The sequence below is a fragment of the Aotus nancymaae genome, unplaced genomic scaffold (assembly GCF_030222135.1).
Source record: "Aotus nancymaae isolate 86718 unplaced genomic scaffold, 86718_ANA_hifiasm-v0.15.2.pri h1tg000022l_1, whole genome shotgun sequence".
Classification (NCBI taxonomy): domain Eukaryota; kingdom Metazoa; phylum Chordata; class Mammalia; order Primates; family Aotidae; genus Aotus; species Aotus nancymaae.
In genome coordinates this window covers 548,477-573,938 of record NW_026988435.1, presented here as the reverse complement: position 1 = coordinate 573,938, position 25,462 = coordinate 548,477, and the positions used below count along the sequence as shown (strand labels likewise).

At 44.2% G+C, this 25,462-nt stretch overlaps 2 pseudogenes; both read left to right on the top strand.

The window, feature by feature from the left end:
• The first annotated feature begins 2,410 nt into the window (after positions 1–2,410).
• LOC135276328 (centromere protein N-like) lies at positions 2,411–4,274 on the top strand (annotated as a pseudogene).
• Positions 4,275–20,328: 16,054 nt separating this feature from the next.
• On the top strand, positions 20,329–21,746 carry LOC105707719 (keratin, type II cytoskeletal 8-like; annotated as a pseudogene).
• Positions 21,747–25,462: the final 3,716 nt, after the last annotated feature.

Sequence of the window (25,462 nt, the reverse complement as noted above, 5' to 3'; positions counted from 1 at the left end):
AGCACTCACACAAACTGTCACCTACGCTTCTCTCAGGTCTCAGAAGGAATTACTCCCACTCAAGATTCCCACTTTCTGTATAAATTAAGTAGGTTTCCTTTGGTGGCTTTTGTTGAAAATCCTGAGTATTTATTGATTTAGTCACAAACTATTTTTGGGGCACTTAAAATGTGTCAGATACTGTTCTGAGCAATTAGAATACCTCTGTGAACAAAAGAGATAAAGGTATTTCCCACTGAGGTCTTTATACTCCAGAACTGGAGGCAGAGAGGGCATAGGAAAAGATGCTAAGTGCTTTGGAGAAAGAAAAGGTGGAATAAAGAGGACTAGAAATGCTGGTCAGGAAGGAGAAGTTACGATTAACTTTTACAAAGTATGGTCAGGGAGAAAGAGACGTTCAGTAAAAACAGGGACTTCTCTCTCTCTCTCTCCCTGCACAAGTGAAACAAAAGAACAGAAAAGTCTAGAAGCAACTGGAAGATTCCATCCATAAGATTTATGATGTTCTCATCAACAGAACTGGGCACAAAACTCAGGAAGGGAGACCAGAAAGCTCTCCAAGATGCAAACCTGACTTTGCAACAAAACACGATAATGATGAAATGGGAACCTGCACACGAAGTCTCCCTCAGGCAGGGTTTAAGTGGCCTCAACCAAAGCTGGACAAACAACACATGATCAAGCAAAAACTCTACAAGTGGTGATAAGCCTCAGATCATAGAAACTTACCATGTAGGCCAAGTAGACGACAGCAAAAGCAGCCTCTGAGTCTCATCCAAACACAGTACTAAAGGGAGAAAGACCTGCTGCTCATAGCCAAAGCGGGCGCTGGCATGGGACAGAAAAGGAGAAAGGCCTCAGTGTCCTTCTGTCCTGGCTGTTTCTCACAGATATAAAAAGGGACATTCTGCTTCCAAGGAGAAGCCGTCTCCTCTGAATGGATTTGTGTCTCCTGACCTCATCAGTTCCGTTCCTGGCCAACATCAGAGCTGCCCTGTGCAGACTGTTGAGCACCACAGGGAAAAGAAGAGATGATGGAAGACTAAAGATGGAATTCATCTCCAGACCGCAAAGGAGGAGAAGCTGCAGAGCAATGAGTAGAAAGATGGAAGGAATTGGCTTCTTCACGATGCTGCTGAACGGCTGAATCACCCACCCTGGACCACCTCCCCTGTGCCTCCTGTTATGAGCAAGTTGCATTCACTGGGGGCTTTCCTTTTCTTCTTTCCTTTTTTTTTTTTAGATGTAGGCTCACTCTGTCACCAGGCTGGAGTGCAGTGGCATGATCTCGGCTCACTGCAACCTCCACCTCCCAGGTTCAAGCGATTCTCCTGCCTCATTCTCCCAAGTAGCTGGGATTACAGGAGTGCACCACCATGGCCAGCTAACTTTTTAAATATATTTTAAGTAGAGATGAGGTTTCACCATGTTAGCCAATCTGGTCTTGAACTCCTGGCCTCACGTGATCTGCCCACCTTGGCCTCCCAAAGTGCTGGGATTACAGGCGTGAGCTACCATGCCAGCCAAAAGTATTTTCCTTTCTAACAGCTAAATACAAATGCACTGGTGAGGGTTATAGACAACAGAATCCCCTCTACCAGGTTTAAGGAGTGAACGATTATTAGAAGACAAAGATAGCATACAGGAGGAAAGAGGTGGCTGAAGATGTGGGCCATGACAGAGAGACGGATGAGACTGTTGCTGAGTTTATTAAGAGGATCACTTCAAACATTCCCATGGTCGGGTGTGGTGGCTCACTCCTGTAATCCCAGCACTTTGGGAGACCAAGACAGGAAAGTTGTTTGAGCCAAAGAGTTCAAGGCCAGCCTGGGCAACATAGTGAGACCCTTACTCTACAAAAAAATAAAATTAGCCAGGCATAGTGGTGCACACTTATAGTGCCAGTTACACAGGAGGCTGGGGTGAGAGGATTGATTGAGCCCAGGAGGTCAAGGTCACAGTGAGACAAGATCTTACCACTGCACTCCAGCCTGAGCCACAGAACAAGACCCTGTCACAAAAGGAAGGAAGGAAGGAAGGAAGGAAGGGAGGGAGGGAGGGAGGGAGAGAGGGAAAGAAAGAAGGAAGAGAGAAAAAAAGAAAGAGAAGAAGGAAGGAAGGGAAGGAGGGAGGGAGGGAAGAAGGGAAGGAGGGAAAGAAGGATAAAAGGAAGGAAGGGGAACAAAGAAAGAAAGAAAAGAAAGGAGAGAGAAAAGGAAGGAAGAAGGAAGGAAGGAAAAGAAAGGAGAAAGGAAGAAAGAAAGAAAAAGGAAGGAAGGAGACAGAAAAGGAAGGGAGGGAGGGAAGGGAAGGAAGGAGAAAAGGAAAAAAGAGAAAAAGAAGAAAGAAAGGAGAAAAAGAAGAAAGAAAAGGAGAAAAAGAAGAAAGAAAAAGAGAGGAGAGACCCATGATGGAAATGACAACCCTAAAAGCTTGGAAGTTTTTGCCTGAAAATCAACTGCAGACTAAATTTCCAGCAGAGAAAGGAATCTCCTCACACAGCAGCACTTGGTTCTGCTGTGTGAGGAGAAGCATGCAAGTCGCTATGACACAGCCCTTTGAGAAACAGTTTACACTCAATTTTGTCAGCACAAGAAAGTTTAGGATGTTTTCCAGATCAGTAAAGGACCAGGTGAAGATGTTGACCTTTTTAATATGAAACAACTTAAAAATTCATATAAGAAAGTTCTTCAGTGAGCACTTAAAAATGTGACAGTTTCAGAGACACTGAAGAAAATGCAGTCTGGATTAGAATTGCCTGGGGACACGGTATGCAAACCCAAACCAGTACACGCAAACCCAAACCAGTACACACAAACCCAACCAGTACTCGCAAACCCAAACCAGTACACGCAAACCCAAACCAGTACACGCAAACCCAACCAGTACACGCAAACTCAAACCAGTAGACACAAATGCAAACTAGTACACACAAATGCAAACCAGTACACACAAACCCAAACCAGTACACAAAAACACAAACCAGTACACACAAACCCAAACCAGTACACACAAACCCAAACCAGTACACACAAGCCCAAACCAGTACACGCAAACCCAAACCAGTACACGCAAACCAAAACCAGTACGTACAAACCCAAACCAGTACACGCAAACCCAAACCAGTACACGCAAACGCAAACCAGTACACGCAAACACAAACCAGTACATGCAAACCCAAACGAGTACACGCAAACCCAAACCAGTACACGCAAACCTAAACCAGTACATGCAAACCCAAACCAGTACGTACAAACCCAAACCAGTACACACAAACCCAAACCAGTACACGCAAACGCAAACCAGTACACGCAAACGCAAACCAGTACACGCAAACCCAAACCAGTACACGAAATCCCAAACCAGTACACGCAAACCCAAACCAGTACACGCAAACCCAAACCAGTACACGCAAACCCAAACCAGTACACGCAAACCCAAACCAGTACACGCAAACCCAAAACCAGTACATACAAACCCAAACCAGTACACACAAACCTACCTACGTGGTTCCTCACTCCCAGACTGCATGTGCCTTTACTTCTTCCTCCAAGCTGAGGTACCACAGACCACTTCTGGGTCAGGCACTAACAGTTGCTAGCAGACCCCATCAGATTGTGAAAATGGACCTTCAAAGCTGACAGCTGGACTCCCAAGGCTATTGTTTTTAAACAGTATAATCAGATCTTTGAAACTCCCAACTTGGCTGGGTGCAGTGGCTCATGCTTGTAATCCCAGCCAAGGTGGGTGGATTGCCTGAAGTCAGGAGTTTGAGATCAGCCTGGCCAACATGGTGAAACATCCATCTCCACTAAAAATACAAAAATTAGCTGGGTATGGTGGCAGGCACCTATAATCCCAGCTACTTGGGAGCCTGAGGCAGGAAAATCACTTGAACACAGGGGGCAGAGGTTGCAGTGAGCCAAGATCACACCACTTCACTCTAGCCTGGGTGAAAGAGCAAAACTCTATCTCTAAATAAATAAATAAAACTTGCAACTCTACAACACTTCTACAGGAAAGAAGCCTTGGCCTAGATATAAATATAGATTCTAGAATTATTCATGAAAACATAGCAGAAAAAGGAAGAGTTTAAGGAATAACTCAAAAAACTGTTGGAGACGATCCTCAACCACAACTAGAATTTGCACAATCGAAGCTTGGAAGCATTGAAATCCTTAGCCCCAGTCAGCATTGCAGATGCACCACTTTCTCCACTGCTCACTTGCATACCCCGCAAGGGAATGAATTATTTTAAAATAAGAGATAAATGAGACGTATGTGGTTTTGCAAGCACAGGAGCTCCTTCACTGTGTTGTACATGCATTTCAGTTAATAGCTAGCTCTATGGCTCTGTCGATACACTTGTATTTTAGAAGTTAGCCCTCATTATTGAAATTTCAGAAATGTCTGTGTAATTATTGGGACTGATTCGTCTCTCCATGATATGCCTCCTTTCTCCCATATCCTGTTAACTGTCACAGTTGTGGGCACTTGAGGTGACAGGATAGAGACATGGCTGTGCACTTGACCTGAGTGCCTGGATGCTCTGAAGTCAGACATACGGTGCATTGCTGGAGACTGTGGGGGTCATGTCCCGTGTCCTTTCTCCCACTCCTGTCCTCTTTGATCCTGGGAGGTCTGGTTCCAATTGCTGGTTCCCAGGGATTCATTCTTAAGTCTTGGATCACAGAAAGAAGCAACAGGAAACTATATCCAACTCAAAATGTTTTACGAGAATCATAAAATTGGTCCATTGAGATGGTAGAGTTGGGTCCACTAAGTTATTACTGCAAGAGGCTGCATATTCAGTAATTCGGTTATACCAAATAATGTTCTTATTGTTAATATGATACTTTTTATCATCTGTTTTTATCATGTGTGTAACATTAAACTGATAAATATTAATATTATAAAAACTTGTGAGTAGAGATAATGAAAAGTTGATTAAAAAACAAAAAGATAGCATACCAAATCATTGAATGCTGGACAAAGAGACCCCCAATGCCACACCATAGAACTAATGGAGTGAGGGGCCGCTGCTTTGGCCCCATTTGGAGGCTGCTGAATCAGGACACCACTGCACGGCTGCCAGCCCCCACTCCTGACACTCCACCACAATCTGCCCCAGTGATGGGAATTGCTCAGAACGAAAGCCTCGAGTGAGTGTCTATGATCACTGGACTAAATGATATATTTGTACCTCAAAAGTAAGGACAGCTGTGAAATGGAACATTTGGAGGTTCATTAGGAGGCAGGATGTACACCGTGGAGTGTTTTCAAACTGTGAAGAGGGTGCTGAAAAGATTTGAGGAGGTACAATGCTGGAGGTACACCACAGCACACTCACTGACTCAGCCAGCAATGAAAACACAAAGCAAGGTTCGGTATGGGACTGAGCGGTGCCGCAAGAAGACCGTGGCACACTGCATTCCTGTCTCCTTTTTTGGACAATGGGAGAAAACAATGCATGGTACCAGAAAAATCAGAAAATAATGTTGCTGTTCACTGACAGGGTGCTTTCCCAGAAGGGACCCCACCATGCCACAGCCACATCCATGTGCCACAACTTGGAAAGTGTCCAGGCCACCCCCTCCAGGGAAATCCTAACACTCCTCTCATTTGTCTGCCCCCTCAGGGACCACAGCTCTGTGCTGTCTGATGGCAGCTCTTTGGCTTTGTTGTTTTTTCCCCCATCTATTTTGTCCTGTGTTAATTATGTCAGGGGGAAGGATAAACGCAATCCCTGCTACTCCATCTCATCTGGAAGCAGCAAAGCAGGCAGTGACCCTGACCCTGAGACTCACAGGGAGGGCAAGGGCAGCTTTCCCTGCCCCAGTCCAGCTGCCTCTGACTCTGCCTGGAATCTCTCCTGACTTGCCCCAATTCTTCCCAAGGAGAGGCTTGGGAAGAACTGGGGCAGGTCAGGAGAGGTTCCAGGTGGGGTCACCTCCCACATACCCTCCATCCCTCTTGCCACAGCCTCACTGAGTTTTAGTGCCTGTGGTAGACCCCAGAGGTCTGCACCAGCCTGCTTCATCTTAACATGCTCTGTCCCCTTCATGCCATATTGAAGATGGTGGCTTGTTCATGTGGGTGACATTTACCTGTCAGCATAGTGTGAGTTCATTTTTCTGCTCTGATAAGAACTTAGCATGTAGAAATGGAATTCATTTCCCTTACATAAACTCAGGCACTAACCAGACTGCATGGCCCAATAAATGTAATTCAGAATTCGGAGGCGCAGGAGCACGGCCCTTCCTCACCTGACCATCCTATCACCAAAAGGCCCTCCAAGGAGGGAAGCTTACCTTGAACCCAATCTCTATTGACAGCAATAAAAAATGGTTACCAACTTCTCTAAAAGAGAAGTGGCCCTAGATTAATCAATGACCATGCATACACTTGAGCGTCTTAATAAATTATGCTACAAATTCCATGCACTATTTCTAATGAAAACACTAAAATTCCTCATAATTATGTAACCATTTACTGAAACACTCTCCCATAAGTTATGATGGTAATTCCTCAAAACCCCTATGAAATAGCTAAGCGACTAGCCTGTTTTAGAGCAGACATAAATAAATTTCAATATATTAATAATTTAAGATGATGACCCATATGGTTTGACTGTATCCCCACCGGAATCTCATCTTGAATTGTAGCTCCCATAAACCCCACATGTTGTGGGAGGGACCTGGTGAGAGGTAATTGACCATGGGGGCAGGTTTTTCCCGTGCTATTCTCGTGATAGTGAATAAGTTTCATGAAAGCTGATGGTTTTATAAAAGGTAGTTCCCCTGCACAGCCATGTAAGACGTGTCCCTTTGCTTTCCACCATGATTCTGAGGGCTCCCCAGCCATGTGGAATTGTGACTCTACTGAAACTCCTTTACAAATTACCCAGTCTCGGGTATGTCCTTATAGCAGCGTGAGAACAGACTAATCACAATAATTGCTAAATACAAGTCCCTTAAGCATGTTTGTCCTTTGATGTGGTGTGCATGTTCAGCATCATCTCTGCCCCTCTGAGGCAAGGACGCTCACATTTTGCTCTTTAGACCTGCCCCCACTAGAGGGTGCTCTAAGCCAACCTAGGGTGGTTCAAATGCTGCCATCAGTGCCTGACACACACCTGGCAAAGCCTGAGAGGCTTTTTCAGACCCATCATGCATCAGCCAGGCCTCCCACCAACCCCAGGAGTTGCTCCCACATTGTGCAGGGGTTTGGCTGCCTTGGCACAGGGACCAAGGATTCCTGAATTCATATTCGGTGCCCAAATTTTTTTTACAATTACATCTTGAAACAATAGTATATTTTGATGACCTGTTTCTCCCTAGGCATTCTCCAGTCCTCAAAGCCCTTCTATCTAAAATGAAGGAACACATCCGTTTTCTCTCACAGGTCTATGAGGGGAGGAGGAATGGAGGGCTGGTAAAGACCACAGCCATGTTCTCTCCATGGAGCTGAACACCCCACCAGGCCTATGTAATCACAGAAGGCCTTTGTGGTCCAGAGGTCCCCACACAGCCTGCCTGCTGCAGACATTTCTCAGCTTCCTTTGGAGACGACCAGGCAGCCAATTCCAGAGGAGGAAGCAAGAAAGAGCAGAAGACTCTCTGAGCCCAGAATTCTCTTTCCCACACCCATTCTGCTATGATACCTCAAATGCCACATGGCTCCCAGTAGCCCACACCTCCCATGCAGTGGTCCACACATCTCAGTTCAATAATTCATGTCTCCCAGGGCAATGAACTGCACCTCCCAGGGCAATGGTCCTGTGATGACCCACATCTCCCAGTGCAGTGGTCCATACCTCCCAGGGCAACAGGCCTGTGATGACCCACACCTCCCAGTGCAGTTGTCCACACCTCCCAAGGCAATGAACTGCACCTCAGTGCAATGGTCCATGTTTCCTAGTGCAATGGTCCTTACCTAGCAGTGCCAATAAGCCACACCTCCCAGGGCAATGAGCTGCACTTCCAAGTGTAATGGTTCTTGCCTGCCTCCCACTGCAATGGTCCACACTCCCATGGCAATGAGCTGCACCTCTCAGTCAATGGTCCACATCTCCCAGTGCAGTGAGCCAGCATTCCCAGCAATGGTCCATGCTTCCCAGTACCAACAAGCCATACCTCCCTGTGCCAATGGTCCATGCATCCCAGTGCCAATGGCCCATGCCTCCCAATGCCGATCGGGAGTCACACTTCCCAATGCCAAAATCAGTCACACCTTTGTGAGTTCCTTCTCACATTGAGTCTGGACATAACCATGTTTTTCCTTTACTGTTCATTTACTTTCAATGTATCTGTGTCATATTTAATGTGTATCTTTGTAAATACTATATGAGTAGATATAGATTTTTTTTTTTTTTTTTGAGACAGAGTTTCACTCTTGTTACCCAGGCTGGAGTGCAATGGTGTGATCTCAGCTCACCGCAACCTCCGCCTCCTGGGTTCAGGCAATTCTGCCTCAGCCTCCTGAGTAGCTGGGATTACAGGCACGCGCCACTGTGCCCAGCTAATTTTTTGTATTTTTAGTAGAGACGGGGTTTCACCATGTTAACCAGGATGGTCTCGATCTCTTGACCTCATGATCCACCTGCCTCAGCCTCCCAAAGTGCTGGGATTACAGGCGTCAGCCACAACGCCCGGCCCAGGTCTTGCTTTTTTATCCAGTCTGGCAATCTCTACCTTGAATTCATATCATACCACTTTACATCTAATGTAAGAAACTCTGATAGCCAAACCCCAGCCTCTTGCATTGCTGTAATTAAAGCACTCTTATTGTTTCTTCGTGTTTGGAAGCTGGGGAGTAGTTATTGTTTCAGATGGTTTGGATTCACCTTTAGGTTCACCCTCTGCAGGGCACCAGAACCCAAGCCTCACAGATTTGTAAGGGTGTGTCTGTATTCTCCCTGCTACCAACCCCTTCTCTAATGCCACTTTCCCAGCAAAATTCTAGGGAAGGAAGAGAATTGTTGGGCAGAGAGATGGATTTTTGTATTTGGAATTCCTCCAGACCCACATGTGGCCCCTGATGCACAATACTCCCTCTTAGCCCTGAAAAGCCTCCTGCCTGTAGGCAGCTGCTTCTTTTCCTGCCTGGACTCATTTAGGCACTTGCCTCAGAGAGCTCCAGGGTCCCTGCTCACCTACAGAGGGTGCGCCCTCTGAAATTCAGTTCATCAGAGCTTCCTTATATCTTCCCATCTTTGAAAGCCCCATGAGACATATGATTTTTATATGGTTCATTCTTGTCATCACCATGGGAGAAAAGTGTTCGTGTCTTTCTACATCCTAACAAGAACCAGATGACCTAATCTTATTTAAGCCATTGATATCTGTGCTTTTGTTATATACAGAAAAGCTTAATTTCTGGGTTCATAATATAGAAAAGCCAAACACAACTTATACTGAAGCAGCTGCTAACCATTTGTGGTCAGACATGATTATCCAGCCATCACCATGTTTTAAAACTGAATTGGAAAACATTCATATTGAATCCAAGATCTCTAGTTTATTGATGATGCCCCATACTTTATGTTATTATTTATCCACTAACTCCTCATATTTGCATTTAACTCCTTATATTCATGTTTTCTTCTGGCCCTTACTGACATTTGAGTGTGAGACATTTCATATATGAAAATTGAGAAATTCTGTGCATTTTACCTAGTAATTATGTCCACTTCACAGTAAAATACATAAATCAGGGCAATTTATCTGCTTTCTACCCAGATATTTTGCATCTCATATCAAAGTTCCCATAACTGCATCCATTTTTTGTACCTCAGTTTCTACAAAGAAAACCATTCCCTATGAAAGTCACATGCTACAGTTCACTAATGCAGGTTCACCTCATCTACCTGCCCCAATGGGTGGGTCCTGTAATTTACCTTTAGAGATGGGAACACACTTGAAAAAACATAAAGCAAATTGCAAATCTGGCTTAATTTTTTTTCTCCTCCTTATACTCACAAAAGCTTTCTAGTTCATGGTATTCCTTCTGTACTTGGCACAAAGATTTGAGGCCAAAGTCTGCATGTGATGTCATCCTCCACAAAAGACTCATATCTCTTCTGCTCTCCCTCAATAGGGGAAGGGCCCCAGAGGTCTCTGGGGAGTGTCTGTTCTTTAGCATCTTTGTACAGAGCCAGTCTCCATGGAGGCAGCCTCAGGACTGTGCAGAGGAAACAACCTGGATTATTCAGAGGGTATTAAGGACACCACTGGAAAGCAATTGTGCCTACATAAGTCAGGGTCTCCCAATTGTAACTCCAGAATAGGACTACATCACACTTCACTACTCAAAGCCCAAACAATAGCTCATAGGGAAAAGAACAACTGACTCTTATACAACTGGGAAAATGGGTTCTTTGTGCACACAAGAGACTATAAGCAGAAGCCACATTAGACTATCCATTTCCTCTTTGTTTGCACCAAGGAAGTGTGTGGGGCAGTCTGCAGGGGAAAAAAGTACAAAATAGCAAAATGCTTTGCTTTGCTTTTTAAAACTGTTTTATTTTGAATTCATCATAGACTGACACATACAGTTAAAAGAAATACTAGAGACTCCCATACACCCTTTGCCCAGTTTCTCCAATGGTGAAAACTTGCAGGACTATAGTACAATATCACCAGCAGGGGAAGAGTCAGTGATGTCTCTGGGCAGTGTCTGGCCCCAATCACAAAACTGCCATTGGTACAATCCATTCATCTATTGATATTTCACCACTTTTACATGCATGCCAGTGGGGTGCATGTGTAGGTGTATGTGTGTGTGTGTGTGTGTCTATGCAGTTTTATTGTGTGTATATTTGTATGACCACCACCACAGATAGCACAGCACAAGGAATCCTCATGCTATTTCTTTTACAGCCACAGCCATCCCTCTCCCTATTCTCTTTTCTAAATGGGCAACTACCAGTCTGTTCTCCATCTCCATAAATTTGTCACTTCAATAATGCTATGTAAATGGAATCATGCAACATATAACCTTCAGAGATTTTTTTCACCCAGAATGATTCCGTGGAGAGCCACCCAAGTCATCTCTTTTTATTGCTGAGCAGTATGCCATGCTTTCTTAAAATTAAAGAGAGAGGGATGTCTTATATTCTCTTACAATTCCAAGGATTGTCAGAACTTTATTAGTGTCCTATTCTCATAACTTTTAGGGATAATAGTGAACAAATAAAAGAGAAAAAGAGTGTACATGAAGTTATCACATATTCTCAGTTTGCAATTTTCTTCCTAATTTGTTGGTACCTTATTTTTTATATAAATGCAGCTTTCAGGGTAAACACTCCCTCTGTTGAATAAAGTTTGTGAACAGCAATGGCCTCTAGATACTCAAAATTTAATGGCAAAATAAAATTACTTTCTTGAACTGCTGGTTATGGACAAGATGGAGTAGATAAATTTCTCTCTATTCCTTCTTCTACATGCTGTGAAAACACTGAACATTATATATGAAGGATGAAAGACTCTAAAATATGTAAAGAAGAAGACAAAGTGAATAAGAATCTCAGGACATAAGAAATTAATAACATGGTCATAAGTTCTCTAAGTGGCTTCTTTTTTTTTTTTCAGACAGAGTCTCACTCAATCCATTGCCCAGGCTGGAACACAGCAGTGATGCGATCTCAGCTCACTGCAACCTCCACCTCCTGAATTCAAGTGATTCTCCTACCTCAGCCTTCCTAGTAGCTGGGATTACAGGTGCCTGCCACCATGCCCAACTAATTTTTGTATCTATAGTAGAGATGGGGTTTCCCTACGTTGGCCAGACTGGTCTCGAACTCCTGACCTCAAGTGATCAGCCCCCTTTGGCCACTCAAATTGCTGGGATTACAGGTGTGAGCCACTGCTGCTGGCTTCTTTTTGGCTTCTTATGTCTCAAACTGGGTGCCAGAGAAGCCAGCAACCTAGAAATACCAACAGGCACAGACCAAAAAAAAGGCCCCAAGAAAAGCTTGATCTCCCTAACCAAAGGACCAGGAAAAGGTCAGCCTAACAAGGCAGAAAACTTTTGTCTATAAACTAAGCACCCCCAGCCAAATGCCATGAAAAAAATGTGACTCCAGCCCCACACTTGTTAGCAAAGGTTGAGAGGAGAATCTAGACTTGCGCCCTCTCCTGGCTGCAACAAGTACCCTACCCATCCCGTGCTAGCCAGGTTGGTGTTGAACAAAGTCAAATGATATCCTGGAATTTCATTCATGCCTGGTAATCATAAAGCATGCCCCTCCCCCTCAGTAGTGTTGGTGAAAGTTATGTGGAAATCTTAGACTCTGACCTCCATCTAGCAGTAACAAGGAACCCTTTCCCAGTGTAGCTGTCAATGCTGCCAAGTGGGTAACCTGGACTTCCACTCCCATCTGGCATTAAGAAGGCAATGCCCTCTTCCCCTCTGCCAACACAATGTCACAGAACACTTGCTAAAATAGAAGAGCTTCAGTGAGCAGTTATGAAAATACTTGAAACAAATGAAAGAATTAAAAAGTCTCAGTAAAAAAGAGTATTTAAAAGAACCAAATAGAAATCTTAGAATTGAAAAAAATACAATAAACAAAATAAATATTTTAGCAATATGACTAAAGAGCAGAAAGAAGAGAATAGAGAAAAGAATCAATGGACTCGAATATGAAAAAATAAAAGGTATTCAATCTGAGCAAGAAAAAGAATACATACTAAGGTAAGGGGAAAGAGCTTCAGGGATCTGTGGGATTATTTTTAAAAGGTCCAGAATTTGCATGATCAAAGACAAAGAAAAAGAGGAGAAAGAGTATGGGGCTTAAAAAGTATTCAAAGAAACAATGGTTGAAAAATGACAAATTTGGCAAAGGATATAAAGCTACAGATTAGACTAGCTGAGCAAATTCCAAACCTCAAACCCAAAAGAATCCATGTGAAGACATATTGTAATCACACTTCTAAAACTAAAGAAAGAAACCTTGAAAACAATAAAATGACATTTTACCTAAAAAAGGAAAACAATTCAAATGACAATATGTTTCTCATCAGAAACAACAGAGATCAGAGGAGGTGACAGATTTTTTTCAAGTAATGAAAGAAAAGACCTGTCAACCCCTGATTCTACATCTAGCACAAATATCCTTTAGGAATGCAGGGGAAATCAACATATTGTCAAATAAAGGAAAACAAACAGGATTTATTGCCAGCAGAACTACCCTAAAAGAATAAATAAAGAAATTTCTTCAGATGGAAAGGAAATGATTATAGAAAGAAACTTCTAACAGCAGAAAGGAAGAAAAGACAAAAAGAGAAAAAATATAGATGAATGTATGCTACATTTAGCTTCTCAAGTTTTCTAAACTATGATGGTTGATGCAAAAAATTATAACACTGTCTAATATACTTCTCAATATATAGAAAGAAACTAAGAGACTTATGTTAAAAATATGATGGGGTAAAGGGACCTAAAGGGAGATGAAGTTTCTACACTTTATTCAATCTGATAAAAAATCAACTCAACTAAACTTTGCTGAGTTACCTGTACAGAATGTAACACCTAGAGCAACCACTAAAAAATTGATACAAAGAAATACTCTTAAAAAATACTATAACTCAAAATGGAATTATAAAATATTTTCAAGCAATCCACAGAAAAACAAGGAAGATAAAACAGAGTAACAAAAAACAAAGAGATAAACACACAAACAAGCAGTTAGGTAAATAAAATGGCAGACTTAGCTTTACTATATCAATACTTACATTAAATGTAAATAGTCTAAATAGACCTATTAAAAAACAGAAACTGGCAGAGTAGATTAAAAATCATGACCCAACTGTATGCTATTCATATAAAATTAACTTCAAATATAAGAATATAAGTAAAACGTAATCAAATGAAAAAATATATATACTGAGTTACCATGTAAACATCAGTCAAAACAAAGCAGGAGTGGCTATATTAATTTCAGATAAAGTAGAGCAAAAAGGTTATCAGAGACATAAAGGGACATTACATAATAAGAGTCAATCTACCAGGAAGAAATAGCAATCTTAAATGTACATGCACCAAATAACAGAGCTGCAAAATATGTAAAGAAAAAACTGATAGAACCAAAAGGAAAAAGAGAAAAATCATATTATACTTGGAAACTTCAACACTCTCTCTCTCAACAACTAATAGAACAACTAGGCAGAAAATCAGCAAGAATTTAGAAGAACACAAAAACACTGCCAATGAAAAGATTCTAATTGAGATTTGCAGAACATTCCCCCAGTGACATCAGACAGCACACATTATCTTTTCAAATTCCCACAAAACATTTATCAAGGTAGACTGTATCCAGAGCCATAAAACAAATCTAAACAAAATTAAAATTGAAATCACACAGTGTATATTTTCTCACCATAATGGAATGATAATAGAAATCAATAACTGGGCACGGTGGCCTACTCAGGAGGCTGAGGTGGGAGGATTACTTGAGGCCAGCAGTTCAAGGCTTCAGTGTACTATAATTGTGTCTTTGAATCTAAGTTCCCGCACTCTAGCCTGGGCAATGTAGGGAGAGAAAGAAAGAAAAAGAAAGGGCAGGGGAGAGGAGAGGAGGGGAGGAAATGGGAGGGGAAGTGAGGGGAGGAGAGGAGGAGAGAGAAAAAAGGAAAGAAAGAGAAAGAAGAAAGAAAGAGGAAAAAGAAAGAATGAATGAAAGAAACAAAGGAAAGAAAAAAGAAAAGGAAATAAAAGGAAAGGAGGAAGGAAAGGAGTGAGTGGAGGGAAGGGGAAGGAGGGAGGAAATATATATTCACTCCTCTTAACTCTCCTCCTCACTCTAGGGATCATACATTAACAGATGTTAGTCTCAGGTGCACCAAGGTGAAGTGGGAGAAGGAAGAGAGGAGGGGTAATTTAAGACTCTGGAGAATCATTAAATAGAGGTTTTCCCCAAACCTGCCACATGCCAGCTCATCACTATAAGCTCCTCCATGATCTCTAGCCATCTTAGAGTACCAAGTAAGGAATGCATGGCCACAGGAGAGGACAGTACCCTATGAGGTGTCTCTGTAGGGAGCTATACTATGTAGGGGTTAGAATTATTCTCACTGTAGGAGTTAGAATCCTTTTCTGTGGAGTGGAGTTCTTTTCCCTGCCCTTAATACTACTTAGGTAAATTTGCCATATCACCATTCACAATCCAAAATAGTTCTCAAACCTTGCAAAGGCATCTGGCTTACACCATCTATCTATCACTGGTGTTTCCAAGAAATGGATTCATAGTATTGTGCTGGGTCCTTGGGCACATTCCAGAACAAGATTTTACATCTCGCCTATACCTTTAAGACAGAGGGATACATTTGATGCTCCTGGTAGGAGCTGTGACCCTGCCCTTCATCTACACCTTTACTTGATGTCATTAAGTCATTAATCCCTGCTGGGGCAATGGTATATTTATGTACTGCTGTGTGGTGCACAGGGATATATTCGTGTTTAGCTTACTGAATCTTTGGGATCCTAGGGGTTATCTGCCTTGTCCAAAGTTTACTCAGATTAATCAGGATGACTTGCCTCTGGGGAACCTGGCTCTTGGTCTAATGGTCTTTGGGGTATACCATGCTGCCTGCCAGTGCAGTAGTGTAGGACTCACTCTGGGAAAAGCAAGTCCTGTAGGATTGGCTCTTCCATTCATCCTCCGATGGACCTATGTGAGATTGTCATTCTCCCTCTGTCGCTGATGGTGTAACCATGACAAGGTCCCCTCTAATTGCAGTAATCATATATGACCTAGTCAGCAGAGAGCATAGGGGGACACCGTCTTACCCACCACCCCTCCCCCAGACAGATGATGTGGTTCAGGAGACTTGGTTGCCTTGTCAACATGCAGCAATAACAGCAATGACATGTTTCGAACATGAACACCGGTATTCATTCATCCATTCCACAAACAACCCTAGAATCCCTACTGTGTTCTTCAAAGGGTCACGCAGTATCATCCTGACCCTCTCCTAGGCTTGCAGAAGTAAACCCTCCATGGAAAGAGTACAGTGTAGGACAGCCAACATCCTACCACCGACGCCACCACCCATAGAAATAGTCAGGTGGATCAACAGCAGATACCAAAATGCAGAGCGGGACCGGATGTGCAGAGACAGAGGCATACTTATCAGCTCCCACACCTCTGTCAATGAAGAGGGAGTAGAAGAAACCCACAGACTCTTTCCAGTATCATCAGCCAGAGACGGCCTAGCTGCACCCTCCTACAGGCAAACTCAAAAAGAAAAGGGACACAGAGCTCCACACTGGGGCTCTCACTGTAACCGTGTTTTTTCTCTTGGGTGTTGGTGGGGCACAGCTCCCCCCGAGAGAATGCTGTGGGCTCTTGGCCTCCAACCTCCTAAAGAATAAGTGATGTGACCACTGCAGGTGTTCCATCTGCTGGTGAAAGTAAATATCGAGAAGTGTTGAGAAGATGATTTTATTTAGGTAGAGAAAAGAGAAGGAAAGGAGAAGAAGAGAAAGACTTCCACAAAGAGTGTGGAATGGGAAAATCCCAGAGGTGAAAGGGAGCTCTCACCGTGTGGGAGGGGATTCCAGAAAGCTGGAAATCTGGCGTGGGTGAAGGAGCAGGGGAATTTATCCTGGGAAAAATTCCCACCTCCCCAAGTTACACTGGCCAATGAAAGGAGTTCCTTTAAACTTTCACTGGGGGGCTGGGCGTGGTGGCGCGTGCCTGTAGTCCCAGCTACTCAGGAGGCTGAGGCAGGAGAATTGCCTGAACCCAGGAGGCTGAGGTTGTGGTGAGCTGAGATTGCACCATTGCACTGCAGCCTGGGTAACAAGAACAAAACTCCATCTCAAAAAAAAAAAAAAAAAACTTCCACTGGGGTGAATGACTTTTAGTTTCTTCCCATGTCCGTGAAATTCAAACATAAACCATCAAATCTCCCAGAGGGAGACAGATGGGAGGGGGGCATGATGCTGGGAAATTCTTGCCCTTAAAACTGCGCCCCCTTATGGAACCGGAAAGAGAACACTTACCTTCATCACCACCACCACTGCCGCCACACCACTACCACTATGGCAAAACAAACGAGCTTTGGAGTCCCACCACCGCAGGAAGAGTACAAATGGAGGTAAAAGCTTAAGTGATAGACCAAGATGTCCTCTTCCCACAACCTCACTCTTCCTTGTTACCATGACAGCCAACATCAGGAAGGGAAGGAAGAACAGGGGGCACAGCTTGCCTCTCCTCCACTTGGTTCCACAATGACCTCAAGAAGCCTGGCAGTTGTCATCAACCTTACTTAACACTCAAGTCACAAGAAGGTTTAGAGAGGGAATATTTTAAAGGAAGAGCCTGACTCCCTTCTTAGCCCTGCATAGACATGGCCTGATGAAGAGAAGGGAGAGAGAGCAGTTCCCATCAAGCCACTTGTCACCCACATCCTGGAATCCCTGGCCAGTGGCTCTCCAGAAGATCTGAGGACCTGGCCAGCCTCAGCAGGTGGGTTCTGTGTGCCTTTTAAATAGTACTCTTCAAAATGTTTGATTTGTTGCCATTATTTTAAAATTTGGAACATTTCACATAAAAGTCTGGGCTTCTCTTGGAACATCACAAGACCTGGATCCTTGAAATATGAATCTCCCACCTATGGCAATACATGGACCTGGGCTGGGGTACCCAGCAGCTCCCCCTAACTGAGCATGCCTTCTCATGCCCTCCAGCTCCATGAGGGCCTCACACAGGGTGCTGCTGACTTGTCCCAGCTGTGACATCTGTTCTGGAGTTCCAAGCTAGTGGCAATGCTAAATTTGCCTTTCCTCCCTCTGCCTACCCAGACATTTCAAAGAGTTAAAGCTTCAAACTATAAAGACTCTTTATAAAGAATTACTAGGCCAGGTGCAGTGGCTCAGGCCTGCAACCCCAGCACTTTCGGAGGCTCAGGCAGGAGGATCACTTGACCTGAGGAGTTCAAGGCCACCCTGGGCAATATAGTAAGACCCTATCTCTACAAAAAAAATAAAATAAGCCAGGCATAGTGGCATGGGCCTATAGTCTCAGATACTCAGGAGGCTGATGCTGGAGGATCTTTTGAGCCAGGAGTTTGAAGCTACAGTGAATTGTGATCACACCACTGTTCTCCAGCCTGGGCAACAGAGTGATATTCCATCTAAGAAAAATCCCTTCTCCCCTCTTCCCCAACATGCACTCCATGATTTATATCTCACTAGAAGAGAGCTCAGCTGGCGTGAAGTCCAAAGACTGTCGGAGGCAGGAACCTAGCCATCAAGCTAAAAGGCATCCCTGGCTTCAGTGAAAATCCCTTAGTGAGCTAGAACTGGGGATAGAGAACAGGCCCAGCCAGGGCAGGAGCAGTGCCCAGGAGGAAGAGAGGAGGGCCGCCTCCATCTCCCTCAGCTCTGGACCCCGCAGGGCAGTTCTCACAGGACAAAAACCAGAGGGAACCATGGTGGAGTCTGTGGCTTGGTCCCTGGTCCCCAGCACCCAGACTCCCAGTGGAAAGAGCATCTGTCAAGGGAGCTGGGTTCTGCCACGTGGGCCTTGTGCATGGTCATGCACTAGACTCCGATGCCCTCAGGGATACTTTTCTCATTTATCAAAGTACAACTTGAAATGTATGGGTTTCAAATGACTTGTAGTAGTAAAACCTTTTTTTCAAACAAATTTCTCCACTGATCTCCAGTAAATAAAACAAGCACAAACAAAGCTGGTCTGCCTGAAATGAGAGAGAAAGGCAATCTGACCCCCTTATTCAACTTGACTCACATATAGACATGCGTCCCTACCACCATCCCCCAAAAACACAGCACCTCAGAATTAGAAAGCCTTTTTGAGATGAAGTAAAACCTCCACTCATCTCTCATGATCATAATCACCTCTCCATGCCCCTGAGTGATGCTGTTTAACCTAACATGCCTCCAAACAGGTCCCTCATACCTCACACAGCAGCCTGTTCCACACAGCAGCCAGTTTCATTTAAAAACTTTCCTACTATTTTCAACAAAGATGCCTAGACCATTTAATGGGGAGAGACTGGCTCTTCAATAAATGGTGTTGGGAAGACTGAATAGCCACCACACAAGAATGAAGTTGGATCCCTACTGTCTTTGTCCATTTTGTGCTGCAGTAACAGAATACTGGAGACTGTGTAACTTATAATGAACAAGAATTTATTTCCTCACAGTTCTGGAGGCTGGGAAGTCCAAGATCAAGGTGCTGACATCTTGTGAGCACCTTCTTGTTGCATCTCAACATGGCAGAAAGGCAAGAGAGAGACAAAGGGGGATTGAGCATGTCCTTTTATAGAAAATCCACTCCTGAGATAACAGCATTAATCTCTTCATAAGGGCAGAGCCCTCATGACCCAAACACCTCTCACTTCCCAGCACTGCTGCACTGGTAATCAAGCTTCCAGTGCAAGAACTTTGGGGGGCACGTTCAAGCCATAGCACTTGCTTCACATCGTGTGCAAAAATTAACTCAAAATAGATCAAAGACTTAAATATAAAAGCTAAAACTATTCAACTCTTAGAAGAAAACATGGGCAAAACTCTTTGCAGCCTTGGATTAGGCGATGGCATTTTAGATATGACAACAAAAGCACAAACAACCAAAGGGAAGAAAGATAAATTGGGCATCATCGAAATTAAAAATGTTCTCTGTTTCAAAATGACACTATCAGGTGAAAAAGCAACATTCAGGGCAGGGTGTGGTGGCTCATGCCTGTAATCCCAGCATTTTGAGAGACCAAGGCAAGTAGATCACTTGAGGTCAGGAGTTTGAGAACAGTCTGGTCAACATGGTGAAACTCCATCTCTACCAAAAATACAAAAATTAGCTGGATGTGGTGGTGTGTGCCTGTAATCCCAGCTACTCAGGAGGCTGAGGCAGGAGAATTGCTTGAACATGGGAGGCGGAGGTTGAAGTGAGCTGAGACTGCATCTCTGCACTCCAGCATGGGCAAAAGAGTGAGACTCCATCTTAAAAAAAAAATAAAATAAAACCATACAGAATGGGAGAAAATATTTACAAGCTGTATGTATGATAAAGAAATTATATTTAGAATATACAAAGACAATTAAGACATGTATTAGTATGCAAATACATTTACCCAATGAAATATTATTAATTATAAAAATTACAGCTCAATAATGAGAAGACATGGGCAAAGAATAAACACATTATTTGCCATCTGTGTGATGTTATTAAAGAGATATTTCAATTAAAACCACAGTCTTATATGGTTAAAGTAGAAAATAATAACAAGAAACAGCTTCTTCATTCCTTCTGGAATCTCCACCTGATTGAGCCCACCTACCTCCACTCCTGCCTCCCCCATGTCCATCAGGGTGACCCAGAAGTCCTACAAGGTCTCCATTTCGGGCCAGGTGCCCAAGCCTTCAGCAGCCACTCCTACATGAGTGGGCCCAGTGCCTGCATCAGCTCCTTGAGCTTCTCCTGAGTGGGCAGCAGCAGCTTCCAGGATGGCCTGGGTGGAGGCTATGGTGGGGCCAGTGGCATGGGAGGCATCACTGCCATAATGGTCAACCAGAGCCTGCTGAGCCCCCTTAACCTGGAGGTGGACCCCAACGTCCAGGCCATGTGCACCCAGGAGAAGGAGCAGATCAAGACCTTCAACGACAAGTTTGCCTCCTTCATAGACAAGGTAAGGTTTCTGGAGCAGCAGAACAAGATGCTGGAGACCAAGTGGAGCCTCCTGCAGCAGCAGAAGATGGCTCAGGGCAACGTGGACAACATGTTCCAGAGCTAGAGACTCTGGGCCCAGAGAAGCTGAAATTGGAGGCGGAGCTTGGCAATATGCAAAGGCTGGTAGAGGACTTCAAGAACAAGTATGAGGATGAGATCAATAAGCCTACAGAGATGGAGAATGAATTTGTCCTCATGAAGAGTGATGCAGATGAAGCTTATGTGAACAAAGAAGAGCTAGAATCTCACTCAGAAGGGCTGACTGATGAGATCAGCTTCCTCAGCTGCTGTATGAAGAGGAGATCCAGTAGCTGCAGTCCCAGATCTCTGACACATCTGTGGTGCTGTTCATAGACAACAGCTGCTCCCTGGACATGGACAGCATCATTGCTGAGGTCAAGGTGCAGTATGAGGAGATCACCAACCGCAGCCAGGCTGAGGCTGAGGGTGTGTACCAGATCAAGTATGAGGAGCTACAGAGGCTGGCTGGGAAGCAAAGGGATGACCTGCAACACACAAAGACTGAGATATCCATGATAAACTGAAATATCAGCCAACTCCAGGCTGAGATTGAGAGTCTTAAAGGCCAGAGGGCTTCCCTGCCAGCACAGGTGCTGAGCAGCATGGGTAGCTGGCCATTAAAGATGCCAAAACCAAGCTGTCCAAGCCAGAGGCCATCCTGCAGCAAGCCAAGCAGGACACGGTATCAGCTGCCTGAGTACCAGGAGCTGATGAATGTCAAGCTGGCCCTGGACAAGACTGTCACCTACAGGAAGCTGCTGGAGGGCAAGGAGAGCCAGCTTGAGTCTGGGAGGCAGAACATGAGTATCCATATGAAGACCATCAGCCACTATGCAGGTGGTCGGAGCTCAGCCTGTGGGGCCTCACAAGCCCTGGCCTCAGCTATGGCCTGGGTTCCAGCTTTGGCTCTAGCATGGGCTCCAGCTCCTTCAGCCAAACCAGCACCATCAGGGCTGCAGTTGTGAAGAAAATGGAGACCCACGATGGGAAGCTGGTGTCCAAGTCCTCTGACATCCTGCCCAAGTGAACAGAGCTGAGGCAGACCCTCCCAGCCTGCCCCTCCTGAGGCTCCCAGAGCCCAAGAGGGAGGCTCCTGTGAAGGATTAGCACAGGGAAAAGGAGACCCACCTGAGGCTCAGCCCTAGCCCTCAGCCCACCAGTGGGGAGTTTACTGCCTGGGGACCCCCTTGCCCATGCCTCCAGCTACAACACAATGCAATTGCTTTTATTGTGTGTGTCCAAAATAAAACTTCAACTCTTAAAAAAAAAAAAAAGCAAGAAAGAAAGAGAGAGACAGAGAGAGAGAAAAGGAAAGAGAGAGAAAGAAAGAAGAAAAAAGAAAGAAAGAAATAGAGAAAGAGAAAGAAAGAAAAGAATGATAACACCAAATACTGGATGCAGAGAAAATGGATCACTCAGACACTGCTGGCAGGCATATACAATGGCAGGACCACTCTAGAACAAAATATAACAGGTTCTTACAAAAGTAAATGTGCACTTATCATATGACTGGAAGCACCCCTAGGCAATAAAAGTGAATTAACTATTGATTCGTGCAACAACTTAACTGGATATTGGGAATTACACTAAGTGAAAAACACCAGTCTCCGATTATATACTGGCTGGTTCCATTTAGGTAATACTGGGGGCTTTTTGTTTTTCTGAGATGGGATTACTTTGTCACCCAGGGTGTAGTACAGTGGCTGTTATGGTAGGTATGGTCAGGTCTGAGCAGGGCAGGAGAGGGCCCCCTGCAACCCCAAAGCAGGACTGTCAGACGACCACCAGGTGATGATCAAGCAATTGTTAACTGTCTCTCTAAAATAATAATTGGTTACAGCCAGCACCAGGGAAAGGCAGTTTTCTGATAAACAGAAAACACCTGAACCTGGTGATCAGCGGCTTCCCAGTAAAATCCCAGGAGCTGAGCAAGTAAGCACATGCGCACTAAGAGGCAAGATGGCAGAGTTTAACTGGTGGAAGACCCTCTAGGGGCATTTGGCTGGAAAGGGAAGAATGCCTCAGGTGACATGTGCACAACTCCAGTCAGCAAACTGCACATGTTCCTCTGGCAAGCACTAGCAGGCCACTGTGCATGCTGACAGCCCACCCCAAGGAAAGAATCAGGGGAGAAGGAACACAAAACCCCAGAAGTATGCCAGCATATAAAACCCCAATTCAAAAGGTCAAACCCTGCACTTTTGTCCTTCAAGTCACCCACTTGGGCCTCTTCCAAGTATGATTTCCTTCCTTTTGTTCCTTCTCTAAAGCTTTTTAATAAACTTTCACTCCTGCTCTAAAAATGCCTGAGTCTTTCCTTCTGCCTTATGCTCCTCAGTCAAATTCTTTCTTCTGAGGAGACAAGAACTGAGGTTGCCACAGACCTATGAGGGTTCACCACTGGTATTAGTACAAATATGGCTCACTGCAGGCTCAAGTGATCCTCCCAACTCAGCCTCACAAGTAGCTTGCACTACAGGTGCACAACACCATACCTGGCTAATTTTTTATATATTTTGTAGAGATGGGGTTCCGCCATGTTGTCCAGGCTGGTCTCAAACCCCTGAGCTCAAATGATCCACCGGCCTTGGCCTCCCAAAGTGCTGGGATTAGAGGCATGAGCCACCATGCTGGTCAATTATTGTTGAACTAACAAAATTAAAGATTGTAGACATTAGTGGTTGACAGGGATTAGGGAAGAGGGAATACTATAAACAGGCAATAGGATTGCCTAAGGTCAGGAGTTCAAGACCAGCCTGGCCAACATGGCAAAAACCCATCTCTACTAAATATACAAAAATTAGCCAGGCATGGTGGTGCACGTCTGTAATCCCAGCTACACTGGAGGCTGAGGCAGGCATAATTGCTTGAACCCAGAAGGCCGAGATCGCACCACTGCACTCTAACCTGGGCAACAGAGCGAGACTCCATCTCAAACAAACAAAAAAAGGTAATAGGAAGGATTCTTATAATAAACTGTTCCATATCTTGATGATGGTCACATAAGTGTGCACATGAGATAAAATTGCATAGAACAAAATACACACACACTAGTGAATATATCTAAGACTGATAAAATCTGAACAAGGTCAATGGATTGCACCAAACTCAATTTCCTATTGTGATATTGAACTATAGTTATACAAGTTGTTACCATTGGAGAAATTTTGATGAAGTGTGTCTAGAGCCTCTCTGTATCACTTCTTACATGTGAATCTATGATTATCTCAAAATATTAAAGGTTAAATTTTTAAATTTTAATATAATGACACTAGACACAAGGCAATAAAATAAACAATATTAGTAACTTTTTAGTACAGATGAGGGGTTAATCAACTTTTAATTTTGCATTTTCTCAATTTTCTGCTATGTGAATGTAACATTTTCATTTGTAATCATTAATGGATTTGATTGAACACAAGATGAGGCCTCACATGAAGGTCATGTTGGGGTACGAGCAGGTGACTTCAGCGTTCAGGCTGGGATACTAACCCCCTTCCCTGTGAGGCTCATGACCTTTTCCTTGAGTGCCTTTTATGAACCAAACAGCCATTCCTCGTGGAATGATGTGATGTCATCAGTGAATCTAAACCAATGCTCTGGAATCTTGGAACACATTTGACCCTAACGCTTGGCTACAGCCAGTGCTCTTTTCACTCCATGGTGGGGCTGCACTCTGGGTAAGTGTAAGCTCCATTTCAAGGGCCTGGAACCCCAGAGAGCCAGGAAGGCACTCACTCAGGGTGGCTATCACTCACTCCCATACTAAACAAGTCTCGGATCCTGAACTAGGTTCTCCCGAGGAGTCTCAGGGATGGGGAAGTGACCACCGGTGAGTCTTCAGATGGAGGATTCTGGATGCAGCAGGAATAAAAACAGTTTTTGAATTTGGGGGGAAGAGAGGAGAGGAGGGAATGAGGGCAAAAAGAAGGAAGGAGGGCTGACAGGAGAGCGAGCCAACTCCCACAGAGAACCTGGCCATCAGTGACTGCCAAGAGAGTTTTGGGGAGACACAGGGACAATGGGGGAGGAGCAGGAACAGAGCATCTACCAGACATGAGGAAGACATCCAGCCAGGAGTAGGTGTCACCAGTCTTCTTGGGAGGGCATTAGGCACTGCCTCAATCAGTTTCAAGTGCTACTGTAGACAGGTCTGAGCCACTCTGGTCATATTTTTGGGCCAGGCTTGATTGCCCATGAATTTATAGTGGTTCACAGGGATATTTAGGCAGAGCTGATAGCATGGAAACTAAGGATGCCAGGTCATCAGCTTGACCTTGCTGGAAATGAGAGTGAGGTTCAAGTGTCACCACTATGAGCCATCATTCTGGGAGCTTGTCAGACACGAGTCCTAATCCCAAATCTGAAGTGCTCTAGCTGAGATCAAGGAACAAGCTCTAGACAAGTTAAGGCATCATTTTCTCATCCAGGAATCAGGTACATTATAAACCTTATCTCACAGATTAATTTAATAAGGATTAAATTGAGGCAATTATTAATGCACAGATCAACATCTAATGTTTAATAAATAATCAGTAACAGTTACTGTGATTGCAATTTTTAATTATTATTATGTTTCATGAGAAGCAGGTTAAGCAGAAAGAAATGGCCTGGTTGGAATCATGTTCAGTCCCTTACATTTTTTGGTACCCAGAGAAGACAGGATTTCTGTGAGGTGCACATCAGCTGCTCAGAGACTGTTCCAAGGCCACAAGACCCAACAAGGAAGGGCTAGAAGAAAGG